We start from the raw sequence: 17440 nt of genomic DNA on the forward strand, positions 1-17440 counted from the left end.
AAGATAGTCTTGCAGACCGGGTACCCTGGGCAGAAGTGGGGGACCTTTCTGGGACCTTCTCTCAACCTCCACCCCCACCCCCCAGCCCCAGCCTTGCTAAGAGGGGAGGAGGGTAAGGTCGTGCTCTCTTTCCACTTTGAGGCTTTGGATTGAAAAGTTCAGGAGAGTGAAACCTGATTTACAACAAGGAAGAGAAAAATCAATACCTCCGAGAGATTGGCAGGGGGGGGGGATAGCTTTACCTGGGAGGGGGGTTTGTCAGAGGGTGGGAAAATTTTGCCTACCAAAACTCACAACTAGATTCCCACTTTCTCACGAAGACCTGCCTCCCAGGCTCTCTCTCCCACCGCTCCATCCTACACCCCGCAGTATTGTTTTCTATTGCAAACGTCAAGCGGTCTAGGTCTGCCCTCAACCAGAGCGCGACTTGCTTTTCAGCTCTTAGGTGCTGCGGCTTTCGCGAGGGTGGCCAGGAGTAAGTTGTGGCTGGGGCCATTTCACACTGCCAGGCTTTCCATCACTCAACTGCTAGCCAGGGTGAGGGTGAGGCGAGGCGAGCCGCGCAGGGGGTCGCTCACAGGAAGAAATCGGTGCAACCTGAGCAACGCTCAGGTTGTTTGGAACGCTCACTGGGAAGGCGCTTCAAGGGCACGTCTCAAATCCTCTGCGTTCAGTCGGTAGAACTCGGCGACTCCCCCTGCCCGCCAGAGCGCGGAGCGGGGCGCCCCACCTGCGCCGGGCGGTCTGCTCCTGCGGGCTGGAGTTTGCAGACTTGGCTCTCAGGCCGACTCTCCCGGAGTTGGGTCGAGCGCGCCGGGCCAATGAGCGCGCCCCGTGGAGGGCTCGGCTCCCCCCGCGCGCGCTGATTGGTCCCGCGGCCCGCGAGGCAGGGCTGACCGGCCAGGGCTGCAGGCGAAGGCGAGTGCCCGGCGCGAGTGGGAGTGGCGCGCGCGCCCCCCGCCGACCCCCGCCCCTCCCCGCCGCGTTCTCTCTCCTTCCTCCTCCCTCCCTCCCTCGCTCCCTCCCCGCACTCCCCGGCTCCGGCCGCGCGCTGGCGGGGCTCCGCATTGCACACTCTGGGGGCGCCGCAGTGTTCGTGGGATGGGGCAGCGGGCTGCCGCTGGCGGCCGGAATCCGCGCGCAGCCCGGGTGAGTAGAGGCGGGCTTCCCGGGAGAGCACAAAAGGAGACTGGGTTGGTGCCAGCGGCTCTAACTACTGCGGGTTCTGGGCCAACCAGGGAGTGGGCTTAGTCCCTGGAACTACCCGGTGCTAGGACACCCAACCCCCTTCCCGAGGCCGAGGGAGCTGGGGTGCTCGCCTCTGCATCCCGCTCCGGTGTTCTGTCCCCGAGTGGGCAGCCAGCACTGCGCGCAGGTCTAGAGGGGCGTGTGTGTGCGTGTGTGTAGCGCTGGCTCACAGAGGGTGGGATGGAAATGTCAGGAGCTGCCAAGTTCAACGCTGGAGGAATCTCTCCCAGGAGTAATTCAGCACCTTCTCTGGGCCAAGTGTGCGTCCACCAGGAACTCCAGCCGGAGGGAGTTCCTGGGCGGCGGAGTGGCAGCGCCCCACATGTTGCTGCAGGGGGTGGGGGTGGGGGGGTCCATGGCCTGGCTGCGCCCACCCAGGGCCACTGCCCAGGATGCAGTAAGCTGGGGCGCCTCCAGCCATTGCGGGAATTCGCCAGGCCCTCCGACCACCCACCCGGGCGACTGGGCGAGGGGGCCGTCCACCCACGGAGCCCGGGCTTCGCCTGGGCTTGACTTGGCGATGTGTTTTTCTCTCCGGGAACAGCAGTTCGGTTGATTTACATTTGGCTAAACAGTGAATTTTAGCCTAAAGCGCTCTATCTGTGGGTCTGTCTGACTCGTTCTGCCCCACACCACAGTCTCACTAGCTCTCCTCCCCTCCCCACACCCTGCCCCCAGTATCCACCCCTCTCATCACTTCGCCGTACAAAACTTGGTGTTTCAATATGATGACATCCGGCGTGGTCTCAGGCGTCTTAAGTGCCACAATCATTTGCCATTTCCTAGGGAACTACAAGGGCTTGTATAATTTTGGGAGGGGGGTTGAGGCGGGAGCAGATCTTTGGTAGCGATTTGGTGGTGGAATAGCATTGACCTCCCAGAGCATATCACAAAAAGAATGTTAAGCTTCTCCCTCTGGTAACCTACCCAAAGTGTGACCTCCAAAATTCAATTTTCTTTGTGGGAGACTAGGGAGTTTAGATTCTCCAGGGAGAAGCTTATTTCTTGTTAAATTGAACTATGGTGACATATACTCTGTTCTGCTCTGCTCTGGCCAGCCATTGCTGATGCCATGATATTATTAGAGCAATTCCCTTAAAGCCATTACATTTTCTTTCGAGTGAGAGGACTCAAGATAGCTGCTTAAAATTTTGGATCTGCACCTTATTTCTCTGGAAGACATTAATGGTTACTGTATATGTGCTCACGTGTACCAAGTTTGCGAAAGATATTTGTGCAATCGTCCATGAAATGGCTTAATGCACATTTATGTTAAACCCATTTAAATGTAAAACATCTATCTGTTTTCAATTTTAGTTTCCACCTTGACCAAAGGCACCAGACTGAAACAGGACTTAAAAACAGGTCCTGTTTAAACAGAGGTTTTACAGAACTCTAGTCCTCAGAGCACACAGTAAGCTTTCTGAGCTTGTAGGTACACAAAGCCTGTTAAAAATTGTGAATGGTTCTTTGGGTTAACAACATCAGAAATGCTTCTAGAGCAAAAAAGGGAGATAGGATTCATGGGCCTATATTTTAAAGCTGTTGACAATGTTTTTAAAATGAATGTTTATATTACAGAATGGGGCTGATTACAGGCAAATAATGTCAAGTAAAAAAAAAATCTTGTGTATCGCATCATGCTATACAGTTTACATGGCACATTGTGATGTCCTATTAAAGTGTCTGTGAGGGAGTCACATTTTTGTCACCCCCAGTTTTACAGGGGGGATACATAAGGCTCTTGGAGATTATGATTTTTTCCCAAGGTGAATTAGTAGAGTTCGAGCCAAGTTTTTTCTTTTTCTTTTTCATTTTTTTTTTTTTTACCTCCTTTGCTCTCTCCCTCCCGTCCTTCCTTCGTGTAGACTATATGTTCAGTGTTTTCCTACTTTCAATTTCTGCACTTCTTTTTACTATTCAACCTGTGGCTTTGGGACCATTATGTACCATTCCCAAAAAGCTTTGCTCTCTGCTAAATATCATTTAACTCCCACTAGGATGTAGGGTGATGAGGATTTAAGGAGAAAGCTAATAATGTTTTTAAGGAACTGTCCTTTTTCAAAGGGGTATATTATTTTTGTTAATGAGTTATTAAATATACAAGTAAACAAAACCCTAAAGAATGATGTCCTAATGATAGGGTTTCAGGAAAATTAAGGGCTGGTAGTGACAGAGATGCTTGTAACAGTGACAGAAATATGTAAGTCTCCCCCTTTATAAGCAGGAACTACTCATAAGCTCTATAGACAATTACAAGGAGGTGCTAATAAATGATTATTTCATTAGTGCCATTCTTATGTTAAAAAGAATTGACAAAACAGATTACTTATATAAACCCAGAATCACTCAGGAAAAAAACAACAACAAATACCCATTTATCAAAAAGTCCTGAAATTGTCATTAACAAGTGTACACATGCAACAGAAGATATTGATTAGAGAGAAATCCTGTTTTTACTTGCACAGTTAACATTAAGGAGCATACAGATATCTACTGCCTATCTGATTATTTATTAAAACCCCATCATTTGCAAATCTTTTCTTGGAAAATTATTGCACACAATGTTTATTTGTGACATTGCATAATATTTCTTAAGATAAATAGAATTAATTTTGTTTGCATTAATGTAGGTAGGTAATGAATTGACTAGTAATAATTCCTAGTTAAGTATGTTGGCTTTGGAATCAAGTCCCGGCTTCACATATACTAATTGTGGTAGGACTTCAGAAAGTGATTGAACCTCTGTGTGCTTTGGAGAGACACATAAGAAAATACATAAGTTTTCTTATGTGTAGAGCATGAATAACAATGATGCCTACCTCATGCAGCTTTTCAGTGTATTCATGTGGCAATATTTAGTGAGCACCTACTAAGTGCCAGCACTGTTCCAGATGCTAGGGATACATGGACAGACTCCCTGCCAATTATGTTTACAGTCTAGTGCCTGAGAATTAATGACGTGATATGTGTAAAATGCTTAGTGTGGAATATGACACCCAGGAAATGCCCCATGATTGTTAGCTATTGGTATCATACGTTCACTCTGGAAATGTTCACTGAGTACCTAGGAGATGTAGTGCATATTGGAACACATAATGATGAATATATATATTTCAATTCAATTCAATTTGATATTATAATGAGAGAGAGAGAACTCCAAAGAAAGACGTCAAATATAATCAGTTCTCTAAAGATAATTCAGTGCAGACATGGAAGAAGAAAAAATGGAAATAAATACTTAAAAATTAAATTAGCCATTAGAAAGTGGGGAGTAAGTATATGGATTTCCTTACGGGAACTTACGATAAGGAAAATAAAGGTCTTGTATTCAAGCTATTTGAAACATTGAATACATAGGAAAAAAATAAATAAAAAATAATTCTTATTTAAATATATATAATGAGAAAGAATTTTTTGACGGGTCACATTATTGAATTGAACTCACAAAGGGTGACAGATCCCAGGCACACAAAAATGAGATAGCCAAAATGAACTTGAAAAAAAAAAATCCTTGCAATAGATTCCTAAAACAATAGCCAAAGACTCTTAAATAATGTGAAATGAGAATTGTAGAAGCAGTTGGCTTACATTGTACCAAACATGTACTCAGAGATAAAAAGAGAACATAGTGGAAATGAATTCTTTGCTTCACCTTTTGCTGAGTAATATTCTTACACCCAGGCTTTCTCAAGCAATAATCACATTGCAGGAAATAGAGAAAATAAGTGCTCAGGATATTCCAGACCTAATCAACAGACTAGACACAGATAAATCACTAAGACCAGGTGGCCATTACCCGAGTGTGATGGAGAAACTCCGTTGTGTAAGTGACAGCTCTCTGGGGCATTGGCTGGTATCCCTAGGGTTCCTGTCAGGAGGAGGGTTTCAGGGAGGACCCTGGAGCCCTTGAACCAGATCTGTGTCCTCATGGACAATTGGAGATCAGTATTCAAAGCTAACACAGATTATATCAAATACAACATATTTCGTAGAAAGGGGGAGGATTGTATTCAAATTAAAGGAGGAAGTATGTGGCTACAGTGTTACAGAAAATGTAATATTTTTAAACTTTGAAAAAGCCTAGCTAGATTTCAAATCCCAGTTCCCTCCCAATTCATGACCTTTTTTGTCTGGCCAAGAAATAAGAAACAGAGTGAAGATAAATAGACACTTCTCTGCATGGACAAATGGGCTCTTCCAGGAAGTAGTTTGGGGATGATTTTATTTAAACTTTTATAAATGTTCACAGATGGCATGTAGTTCTTATGAGTAAGTAAATATCAAGCTGATAAAGTTGAACCATAGGAATAACGTAAAAGACAACCTAAGTGGGAAGAAAAATAATAGAAGATTAAAGGCAAAATGGAAGATTGAAGATAAGTGTCCTTGGGGAAAGCAATCCCAAGCACATTTATAGGAGATGGTTTTAAATTCTATTCCCATCAGTAGTCAACAGAGCCAGATAATATTCTCTCAGCCATCTAAAGAAAAGTGTATCTACCAAGTTAAGGTCAATATTAAGAGAAGGGGTGGGGGGGATATAAAACTCTGTACTAGTGTGACACCATTTTTTGAAAATGTGTTGTTGAGTAAGTTTATATACATCCTTGCTACTTATTTGTTCATCTATCTGGATAGAAAGTAATGCATTACCACATTAACAGCGACTATCTCTGGGTAGTATGGGATTGCAAATGTTTTTATTGTCTTCTTTTACCCCATTTTCCAAATTTTCTACAATGAACATGCATTGCTCTTATGAGAAAAAGTGCTCTGAAAATATAATGTAGTGTTATAACCTCAGATTTCATACTGTTTTACTGTAAGAAAGGCTTGTTTGATGATCATATCTGTTTCTTCGGGAATCTGTAGTTGCAAATTTTGCCCCGAATTATCTATATACAGCGTGTGTAAATAACTTCCTTGTATTTACTATTAGGAAAAAGTGTGGCTGAAGAGCACTGGTGCTCTTTTAGGGAGTGAGAACTGTGAACTTGAAAGAGATTCATTCCATTTTTGCCATAACTATCAGGATATGAAGAACGAACCTATCAGAAGCGTTGCTGACTCCTTTGTAGACTGTAAGCCCCATGAGGACAGGGACCAAGTCTGTTTCTTTCCCTTTGGACTCCACAATTAGCCTGGCACATGGCAGTCTCCCAATAAACATGTTCAATGTTTGAATTGAATGAAATGGATGAAAACTCCAATAGACTCACAGAAATTGTAAATAAGAAGAGATCCTAAGGCCCACTTTGTTCTTTGAGGTCATGTGATTCATTCAGGTCATATGACCTTATATGATCTATAAGTCATCCTGACACTCCTTGTACTACACAACCCCTGGGCCACAGAAATGGTCTGGGTTGGTTATCTAGGATCCTCTGGCTTATTCTCAACTTTTGATCCAAATCCTACCCCTTGATTCCATCTCATTTCATTTTGTTCCTGTGTTTTTGGACTAGGGTTTTGTTTCTTTCATTGGCTCTAGATTTTACCTTTCTGTCAGGCGTAGACTTGGGATCACCATCTTCCTTCCTCAATTTGGACCCCAGGGTGTATGATCCCAGTGTGCTCTGCCCCTTTCTGGTAAGCTATAATCTTTGCAAGAGAAAAATATATGCCACAAACTATTAAATGTTCATAATTGAACCTAATACTAGATCCCTAGAAGAAACTTGGGAGTCAATGTATATTCTATGCCAACGTCAGCTTGATAAGTTGCTGTTAAGATAATAATATACCCGGTTTGTCAGAATCTTAGTGGAAGAACAGATTATTGTATCTTGTTATTATATAAAATCTGGTATATATGTCACTGCATGCAACTCTTATTGTCATTCCTCAAGAAAGATAGATATGAAGGAACCAGATATGAACACTCAAATGATCAAATCAGTGTCCAGGATTGTGAATGAGTACTTGCGGAAGGTAGCTAGTATCTGATGACAGAATATAAAGAGAACAACTCTTCCAGGAAAGAAAAAAGCCCCAAGGGATAAGACCCTTGTCTATATGAAGTTACTGTAATGTCTACTAGAATATCTCCTTAGATTCAACTAATCTGGGGCACCTGGGTGGCTCAGTCGCTGGAGCGTCCGACTTCGGCTCAGGTCATGATCTCACGGTCCGTGAGTTTGAACCCCACATCTGGCTCTGTGCTGACAGCTCAGAGCCTGGAGACTGCTTCGGATTCTGTGTCTCCCTCTCTCTCTGCGCCTCCCCTGCTCACACTCTGTCTCTCAAAAGTGAATAAATGTTAACAAAAAACTAAAAAAAAATAAAATAAAAGATTCAACTAATCTGACTGCAGGACTACCACTGGTCACCCATGGCACCAGTGTAACCAGAAGACCATAGGACAGGAACCATGACTTGCCATCAGGCATTCCTTTGTGGGAGCCCTTGCAGCCGCCCAGGGAGCACAGCTCAGGTATGAGGAGATGAGGGTCACATTGGACAGGCGTGGGAGCCATCTTGGCCTAGAGGCCCCATGCCCCCTAGAACTGGCATCTTCTTGTAACAACTGTATAGACAAAGCTCCCAGGATTCCATAAAGGATGTAACCAGTTTCCAGAATCGCCGTGGTCAGGGATACTGCAAGTATCATTTCTGCATCAGGTTATTCTAGTTTTCACTCAGTCTGCCAATTAGAGGTCACAGTTATAACTGGTGACTAGTTACCATAACTAGTAACTTCGTTGACTTTTTTACCCTTCTCAGGTTGCTACAGAAGAAGGGCTAGATGGATACTGCAAGTCAGATTCTCATGCACACATTTACATATAGAGCATACTTTGGTCATTTCTCATGAAAGTGGAAAATTAGAACTAGAAAACATGTGTTGGCATTTGAAATCAAGGGATTTGGGGCAGAAAGTAATAAGCCCAAGGACTTTATAATATTTATATATTTAAATTTATATATTAATATATGTATATTAATATAATATATAAATATATTAAATATTTAAAATTGCTGTCCCTGCCCTGCCCTTTCACCTGCCCATCCTCACTCTCTGTCTTGCCAAGGGGGCATGCAGGCTAAAATCAAAAGTAGATTTAAGAAACATATAGGTGTGTGTGTGAGTGATTACTACATAATAGGTTATTAGGGGACACAGAAGTACTGGCTATGGAATCTTCGTCTTCTGATAGATCTGTCAGAGGCCATAGATGTAAGAGTTCTTAAACCCAGGATTGTCCTACTGTCTCTGCCATGAAAAAGAAAATGAAGATTGTTGTCTGAATTATCAAAGCAAGTCTCTTTAAGCATCCTAAATGATTAACAATATGGTTATTGTGTTTGGGTGGCAGGATTTTGGGTGAACATTTTCAAAAATATATTCCTTAATGTTTTTACGTGCAAGAAGCAGGAGAAATAAGGATTGCATTATTCTCATCCCATTTTTCCCTTTTCAGTACTGAATTGTATAATAAGTTAGAAAATGTACATATTATTTAAGTTTCCATCAAGACATCTAGAAATATTGGTTCCTTTATGCCATTAAAGCAATTTAGATGATGTATACACTTACTTGCACTTATAATAATAGCATTTATTACTCTCTACTTTTTGTTTGTATGGCTTTTCATCTACAGGACCCTACCTACTTGTGCAGGATTATGCTAATTTTCCACTGGCAGAGGAGCAGTGCAGTGTAAAGGTTAGAGGCCAAGTTCTCCTGTGTTGTAATTCTGCCCACCCATTGCCAACTGTGTGACCTTGGGCAAGTTATTTAGTCTCTTCCAGTTTAACTGGTTGCTATGAACTAGTGGGGTGACCTTTAGCAAGTTAGTCACCCACCGTCTGGCCTTCATTTGCTTCAACTATAAAACCAAGGGGCTGCACCAATTAAACTTTAAGCTCCGAGATGAGTAGGCACCAATATGTATTTTTTGACATTTAAAACTACTCATTAATGCTGATCTGATAAAATAGTTTTGAACAACTGAAAGTGGCAAAATGTTGGTATTTAGACCAAACTAAGTGAAACAGAGTTCTTGGCTTCTAAGAGCATGAGATCTATAATAAATAATTTAAAAGATCTAGCGCATCTCCCTGGAATTTGTTCTTTTCTCGCTCTGTAGATCTTCACTGTTCTTTGACTTGATTATTCATGCAGAATACATTTAATTTCTTACAATATTTCTATCTTGAAGAGGAAAAAACTCCACTTTCAAGTGTTCTAAAAATATTACCACTTAAAAATACTGACTTTAATAGAAGTAATATTCTGCACTTATGTAGTATCTTTCCATAGAAGATCAAAGGACGGGTATTAGAAGTACATGGTTTTCTTTTATGTATAACTTCATAGAAGAATTTCTTTTATGAAATTCTTTTAATTCATATTCCTAATCACTCAACTGAGTGAATTCCCAAAAACTTTTGCAGCAGTTCTGACTCTTGGTCAGACACATCCTTGGTCAGGAGTGTCCTTACATCCATTACTTCCCAATGGACAATCCTTTTTATCTTTCGAGGCCTTGTTAAAGTGCAACCTACCTCCAGAAACCTTTTCTCCTGATTCTCTTCCCATCAGTAAAAATGTTAGTCTTTGGGGCACCTGGGTGGCGCAGTTGGTTAAGCTTCCGACTTCAGCCAGGTCACGATCTCGCGGTCCGTGAGTTCAAGCCCCGTGTCAGGCTCTGGGCTGATGGCTCAGAGCCTGGAGCCTGTTTCCGATTCTGTGTCTCCCTCTCTTTCTGCCCCTCCCCCGTTCATGCTCTGTCTCTCTCTGTCCCCCCAAAAATAAATAAACGTTGAAAAAAAAAATGTTAGTCTTTTATTTAGGCTTGTATTTTTTTTTTTTACTGACGTGTTTCTCACATTTAGTTTATTATTTACATAATGTCTTATTTTTCTTGAATGCTAGTGTGAGCATAGTGTCTTGTATAGAGTAATACCTCAATAAACATGTTGAATAGAATTAGCACTTTCATAGAGAAAAAGCTGTGGAGATCATGATGGGAGCAGCACAAAAGATCAGTTTATTTATCTTAATTTATTTATTTTTAATGTTTATTTATTTTTGAGAGAGAGGAAGATTGACAGAGTGCGAGCAGGGGAGGGGAAGAGAGAGAGGGAGACCCAGAACCCAAAGCAGGCCTCAGGCTCTGAGCTGTCTGAGAGACAGAGCCCAATGTGGGGCTTGAACTCGCGAACCACGAGATCATGACCTGAACTGAAGTCAGATGCATAACCAACTGAGCCACCCAGGTGCCCTGAAAGATTGGTTTAGATGGAAAGGATAGTTTTAGTTGTTTATAACAAGTACCACCTAATTTAATCTCTGGATGTCCATGAAGAACAAATCCCATAAACTGACTGTTCTCTTCAGAGACACTTCCCTGCTTTTGTTTTCTAGAAATACCCTCTAGTATTGAGGTTTATACAGAACAGACTGTAAGTCATTAGTCACCATGACCTAGGACTTGGGGAAGTGAGGTATGCCATCTTCACCGGTGGAAATAAAAACTGGCGTGCCCTCACACTTCCACACTAAGCTGAACTATGCTTTTTAAGGTGCATAGATAATTTCTGTTAAACAAAAACAACAGAAAAGTTGAAGGAAGAAAATAATCATTCTTCTTCCTGTGACCCAGATTTATTATTCATATGTAATTTCTTACTACCTCAATAGTATTGCTTTTCTCTAGGTCACATGGTGGCTGCCTAACTATGTATATAGCATGTGTTCAGTGTGTTTGATCCTTATTCTGGTAGAATAAAATAGAGGACAATATATCAGACTTGCTATATATAGGTGAAGATATACAAAATCTTTCTATGCTGTTGAAAAACTCTTTCATGAGCCATCTCCCATATGGCCCCCTTCCCATAGAAGAGAGGAACATACATAGTGAGGACTGGCACTTTTTAAACGGAGACTGAGACAAGGCAAGATTTAATCTCTAATGGCCAATGTTCTTCCTGTTCCATTGTCATAGATTGGAATCACAGCCAGCTGATTGAAAGTGTTGTTTTAAGAAGCACCAGGTGAGATATGGCAGAATCAACATCCACTCCACCCAGTTCTGAGAAACAACTCAGGGTTCATCTTCCACTGTTGCCAGTGTTGTTCTTTGGTATAGCCAAGCCTGGCGAGTGATGATCAACATGATGCAAAAGATATTTTCCCACCAAAGCTATTTAGAGGCTCAACTTTCTAAATGAAGGGCAATACATAGTTATAGTGGAATAGCATTTCAAAGAAAGATACCTTGTGTAGGGGTACTGTTTTCTAGGCTTGGGAACTATCTAGGAAAGACCTTTGCAGGAGAGGTAGTTTCCAGTTAGGCTAAACAAAATAAGGAAATGCAGAGTGCTGTGTAGCACCTGAAGGGCATTGCAGGCAAGTGGGTAAACTCATTTCCTGTGGCTTCTGGCCCACTCTGACATTGCATGAGGGTTTCCCATCTCTCCAAGAGAAACCGTGTACTGAATAAGGTTGGATGTGGAAAATGGAAAAGAGTGCAGAGAAGATGGAACCAGAGGACTTAACAGTTAAGGAGAGGATCATCTACTTTATGATCAGTTTGAGAAAACTTTCCCTATCCTGTCTGATTCCAGACCTTCCTGGGAAATCCCTGCAATGAACATATATAAAGTTGAGGAGAAACACAAAGCTCTATTGCCTTAAATTATCTGTCCTATTCCTGCCATGGCCTCCATTAAAGCCACTGCCTGGTAAGTCATTGTTAAAAGGCTTCCCATGGGGAAAGGATGCACTTACTAATGAATGAATCTGAGCCAGTTAAGAGGTGCTCATTGGTCAAGTAGATAAATAGAAGTTGAGGGAATGTAGGAGTCTGAGGAGAGTGAGGCAGGGACTCAGGAGAGGCAACTATTTTGTAGTGAGGTATGGGTGGAAAGGAAAGATGTTGGGATCTCTGCTTATTTATCCAAACTCCAGTCATGCTATTTTCTGAATTATCAACCACTAACTAATTCCAGGTTTTTGGCCAAATGAGTTAATTTTGAATGTCCGTTTCTTCATCTGGAAAATCATTGTATGATGAGATCAGCATTTCTAGGACAGGATCTGCAAGAAGAAACACCAGTTCTGTGGAATGTTAAAGGCAGAAACAGGGGATGATGGTTCAATATGTTTGGGAAACAGTGGGTTAAATAATATATATGTATTTTTTTTTTTTACATTGCAGGACTTTTGGTAACTGAATAGTCACTCTAAATATCTGAAAGGAGGTGTACTACTCAGTGAAGCCCAAAACTGCTTGAAAATAGCACCCCCTTTGAAGGTACATCCTGATGGTCAGTGTAGTGTTCTGTACAACACAAAATATTGGATTAGCTGATGTCTGAGTTTCTTCTGGGTTTTAAATTCTGTGAATCTACAATTCAATAGTTTGTCTCTCTTCTGTTTCTTTTCTAGCTAGCCCCTTGCCTCTCATCTAGAAGAGTTTGTGTGTTGTGTATAAACCTATTGATCAAAAATGTACTCTGTTAGAAAATCCCTGCATCTACTTTAAGAGAATAGCATGCTGAGAGAGTCCAAACCTGCAAGGTGTGCATTTTCCCCTGTAGGTTTAAATTTTAGACTGCATAAATTCACAGGCAGTCAAAACACCAATAACAACTTTGCCAAGCACACCCACTGCCCCCCACACCCCTAACAAAACACTGAAACATTTATGCTAATAGAGGGGATAACATTTCAGAAAAGAACAATTTGCAAAAGACCCAGATTTTATTCTGACAGAGGCATTCTGAGCCAAGCAGCGCAATTAATCACAGAGCTGAAACATCAAGATGAAAAGACAAATATTGAATGTATACAAAATGTGAACAGTTCTTCCCTTCATCTTCAGGATTACAGAAGAGGTTTATCTCACCTTGGCCCCCAATACCAGTCTTGGCTTTTTTTTTTTTATTTGGCTCCTGCCAGATTCACCCTTTGCTTGATGAGGAGCTGGTAAAAGCCGTAGTGTCTCAGGAGAGAGTGGAAGCCCTTATAGATGTCCAGGGGGATAGTGTGGTTGGGTCTGGATTTTGCTTTTTCCTACTGAAATAGTTCCGCTTGCAGAGGTTGTAAGGGGTGGAGGAATACAGGGTGGCCATCTGTAATCTCTTGGGTTCAAAGGAAAAGTAAAGATTCACCCTGGCTGTTTTTCATATTGTAATCCTTGCACTTTGTGAATTCTCTGAAGTTAGGCTATTCTGGATCTCTGTAGTAGGTAATCTATAAGACAATCTACAGCCAACAATTTATAGTGGCCTATGAGTTTGGCTCTTTTCATGTTTTTAAAGAAATAATTTATTAGGTTATGTTAGGATACAAAAGCCAAAATCTGATACCAATTTCACTTTACTGTTAAATTAAATTTGTATGTCTATTTCTAAGTTTTAGTTATCTGTTTTCCACCATTCTAAATTCTTAAGAGCCTTTGTCAAATGTTCTGTTATTTGAACTCAAGCATGTGTCTAATAAAACATCAATATTCCTATTTAGTTATGCTTGTTTAAAAAATTGGAATTAGTTGCATACATTTAATTGTATATTATATATATATATATATATATATATATATATATATATTCATGTTTATCTATTTTTGAGAGAGAGAGAGATAGAGCATGAGCAGGGGAGGGACAGAGAGAGAGAGGGAGACACAGAATCCGAAGCAGGATCCAGGCTCTGAGCTGTCAGCCCACAGCCCGACACGGGGCTCGAACTCATGAACCATGAGATCGTGACCTGAGCCGAAATCGGACCCTTAACCAACTGAGTCATCCAGGCGCCCCCATTTAATTATATTTTTTCACCCCCATTTAATTGTATTTTTTAACTCTAAATTGAATTTTGATATTTGGTGGACAATCGCTAAGCATTTCTTTTTCTAAGTGACAAGAGACATATTATAGTATTGGCTCAATTGGGAGGTCTTGTGGTTCCTTCCTCATGTTGAATTGTCTTGATGAGGATTCCAGAGCACACTGTGCTCCAGTTTTTGAATTCAGCTTCATCTTTTAGAGGCCATCTTTCCTGTACCCTTAAACATATGTGTGGTGCCTTAGTTCATCACTCACCGCAAGGCCTGGCACAAAGTGGATAGATACTCGGTAGGTATTTGATGAGCAGAGGCTCTCCCTACTCAGTCAGTGTTTGCTGAATAAATGAACAGATTAGTTAATGAATGGTGCTTCCTATAATCATCACCACTTCCAAGCCATCGTGGACTCATGACCTGACATACAACACTATTTTTCTTAACAATCAAAGGTGGATATTTTAACCCGCAAATATGATGCTAGTGTTTAATGTTTATTTTCCTTTTTAAAAAAAAAAAGTATCCACAGATAAAATAACTCTACTTAGAATTTTTTGTACAGAATTTATAAAGCAGAAGAGATGTATCCCCGCAGTTGTTTCTGTGCTGCAGCAGCTCAGTGAACTTTGGAAGAGACGTGGGTCCTTTCACGTGGGAAAGAGATGCTCTGTATGGGCCTGAACCTAAGTGCCACAAAAAACTAGGTAGGATTTGTTTTGGCATGTTATGGCATTCCCCTTTTGGGACGCTCAATCATTTTATGGATGAAGGATTTCCATAAAGCTTTCTGCATAGTCTTCAAATTATCTTATGTGAAAAAGAATCTAGTGTGTATTTGGTCTGTAGTTGACTGTTGATGTTTTATAGGTAACGCTCTGCATGTGTAGAAAGGTTGAGCCATTTCTTAGACGTATTGACTAGTAAGTCTCCCTTGTTTAAAGACTATCTGTTTGGGAGATGACGGATGTACACCCTTCTCTTTGTAGATGGGGTGGGGGGAAGGGCTCTTCCTTTCTCTATTACATTACCCCAGTGTTTCATAGCAGTTTGTCTAGGCCATCATCATTATCACTGCTTGGCAAAGCGTTGTTGATTTATTAAAAGCACCTGTCCATTTTAATAACCAACCTAGTGGCCAAAATCCCCAAATGACTTGTTTTGGGGCTTGGCATTGAAGTTTTATTTGTTGTAATTCACCCAGTAAATGATAGATAGTATTGAGGCTTCCTTTCCTCTCTTTTTTGGGCAAGTATTTGTATCTTTCTTTGGCAGCGCTTAAGAATCTGTCTCTTCTTGGTGATTGTGAGGATTGTTCATACTTGAATAGAGATTATGAGCTTAAGTTTAAATAGCTTTGAAATCTTTTAAAAATAGTTACTTCTTTTAATATTGCATCACCACTGTGTACATTTAACATGTCCAGCTGTTTGAGTGACCTAATATTTTACATTTGCCAATGTAAACATAGCAATAATTAGGCAACAAGTACTTTTTTTCTGGGTGCTAGCCAGGGATATAAAAAAGAAGGGTAGGCATGGAAAACTGTCCTCATGGAGCTTGGAACTGACTTTCTCTCTGTCTTTGTCTTTAAATATTTGAGAATCACCTTGTGCCGATTATAGTTGAAGGTGGAAACACAGAAGTGATTGAAACAGACAAAAGTCTCTGATAAAGCAGTGAGTAAGGCTCACGTAAATCCCTGTCCTCATAAAGGTTACGTTCTATCAGGGGGTCATAAATAAGAAAATATGCAGTATGTTAGATGGTCCTAAGTGCTTTGGAGAAACCAAAGAGGGGAAGAGGGAATGTCTGAGGTGGACAGGAAGCAGTTGGCAGTTGGAAACTTTAAACATGGTGGTCATAGGAGACCTCATGGTGTAGGTCTCATGAACACCTGAACACCTGGGCTGGGTAAGGGAAAGGGCCTTGGGGGCTGCTGCAGGAAGAGCCTTCCAGACAGAAACACAAAGGTCCTGCAGTAGCATCATGCCTCACTCTCAAAACAGCAAGAAGACTGGTGCTAGGAGTGAAGTAAGCCAGAGAGAGAGAGAGTAGTGAAAGCTCAAAAACATAAGAGATAGGCCATCCATAATTCAGGGCTTTAGAGGTTATTGTAAAGGTCTTCCTCCCTCCATTTCTTCTTTCTCCCTCCTTCCTTCCTTCCTTCCTTCCTTCCTTCCTTCCTTCCTTCCTTCCTCTTTCCTTACTGAGTAAATTAAGACATTGGAAGAATTTGCACTAAAGAATGACCTGATTAATTGTATGATTCAAAAGACCACTGGCTACAGTTAGAATGAATAATAGAAGGGGGGACAAGGTTGGAATAATCCAGATGATGTTGGCTTATATCCATGTGGTTGCAGTGGAGGTGGTGAAAAGGGGCATGCTTCATCTATCTGGAAAGAGTGTGCAGGAGGTAGGATTTGCTGAGGACAGGATGCAGGGCATGCGTGAGAGAGCAGAGTAAAAGATGGCTGATAAACTGGAAGTGTAGGGCTATCATTTACTGAGATGGGAAGACTGAGGAAGAGCAGATTTGGAAAAGGATCAGATAAGCTTTGGACATCTTACACTTGAGATACTTGTTAGGCTTTCTAGTGGAGATATGAAGTAGATGGGAGGTGGGATATGGATATGAGTTCTGGGGAGAGGTAACTTTGAGAGCTTCACAATGTCTGTAAAAGCCATGAAATGGGAGCAGATCCACAAACATGAGGAGATTAGATCAGGGTGTCAGGGCAGAAGGAGGACAATTAAGTTGCAGTTGTATGGCCCTTTATTATTTGCTGTAGGTACAGAAGAAGTAGGAATTTGCAGGCTAGAAGAGATGAAGTCACTTTCATGGAAAGTGTGAAAATTAAACTGGTCCCTGCAGATGGGTACTATTTGGAAGGGTAGAAATAATGAGGGGAGAGCATTTTGGTTGAAGATACCAGAAATATCAAATCAAAACCACCATGAGGTATTACCTCACACCAGTCACAATGGCTATTATCAAAAAGACAACAAATGTTGGTGAGGATGTGGAGAAAAAAGAACCCTCATGCGCTGTTTGTGGGAATGTAAATTGGTGCCAATGCTGTGGGAAACAGTGTCCAGGTTCCCCCCAAAATAAAAAATAGAAATACCACATGATTTGGTAATTCCACTGAATATTTACCTAAAGAAAATGAAAATAGTAATGTGAAAAGATATAAGCACCCCTCTGTTTATTGTAGCATTATTTACAATAGCTAAGGTGAAGGCAGCCCAAGTGTCCATCAATAGATGAATATATAAAGAAGATATGATATATGTTATATATATTATATAATAGATTATAATATATAGATTACATATATATATATATAATGGAATATTACTCAGCCATAAAAATAATGAGATATTGCCATTTG

At 41.3% G+C, this 17440-nt stretch overlaps 1 protein-coding gene across 3 annotated transcripts in view; it reads left to right on the forward strand.

Moving 5' to 3' along the window:
* Positions 1-1011: 1011 nt before the first annotated feature.
* The window catches only part of LYPD6 (LY6/PLAUR domain containing 6), a 124625-nt gene continuing 108196 nt past the window's right edge, over positions 1012-17440 (forward strand). Inside the window, exon 1 of one of the 3 annotated variants that reach the window (XM_043576662.1) lies at positions 1012-1149. The gene's annotated coding sequence lies outside the window, so the exon portion shown is untranslated. The remainder of the gene's footprint in view (positions 1150-17440) is intronic. The other 2 variants (XM_043576660.1, XM_043576661.1) reach the window with 2 other exon arrangements.

This window comes from Prionailurus bengalensis, chromosome C1 (assembly GCF_016509475.1).
Source record: "Prionailurus bengalensis isolate Pbe53 chromosome C1, Fcat_Pben_1.1_paternal_pri, whole genome shotgun sequence".
In the NCBI taxonomy this organism is placed as follows: domain Eukaryota; kingdom Metazoa; phylum Chordata; class Mammalia; order Carnivora; family Felidae; genus Prionailurus; species Prionailurus bengalensis.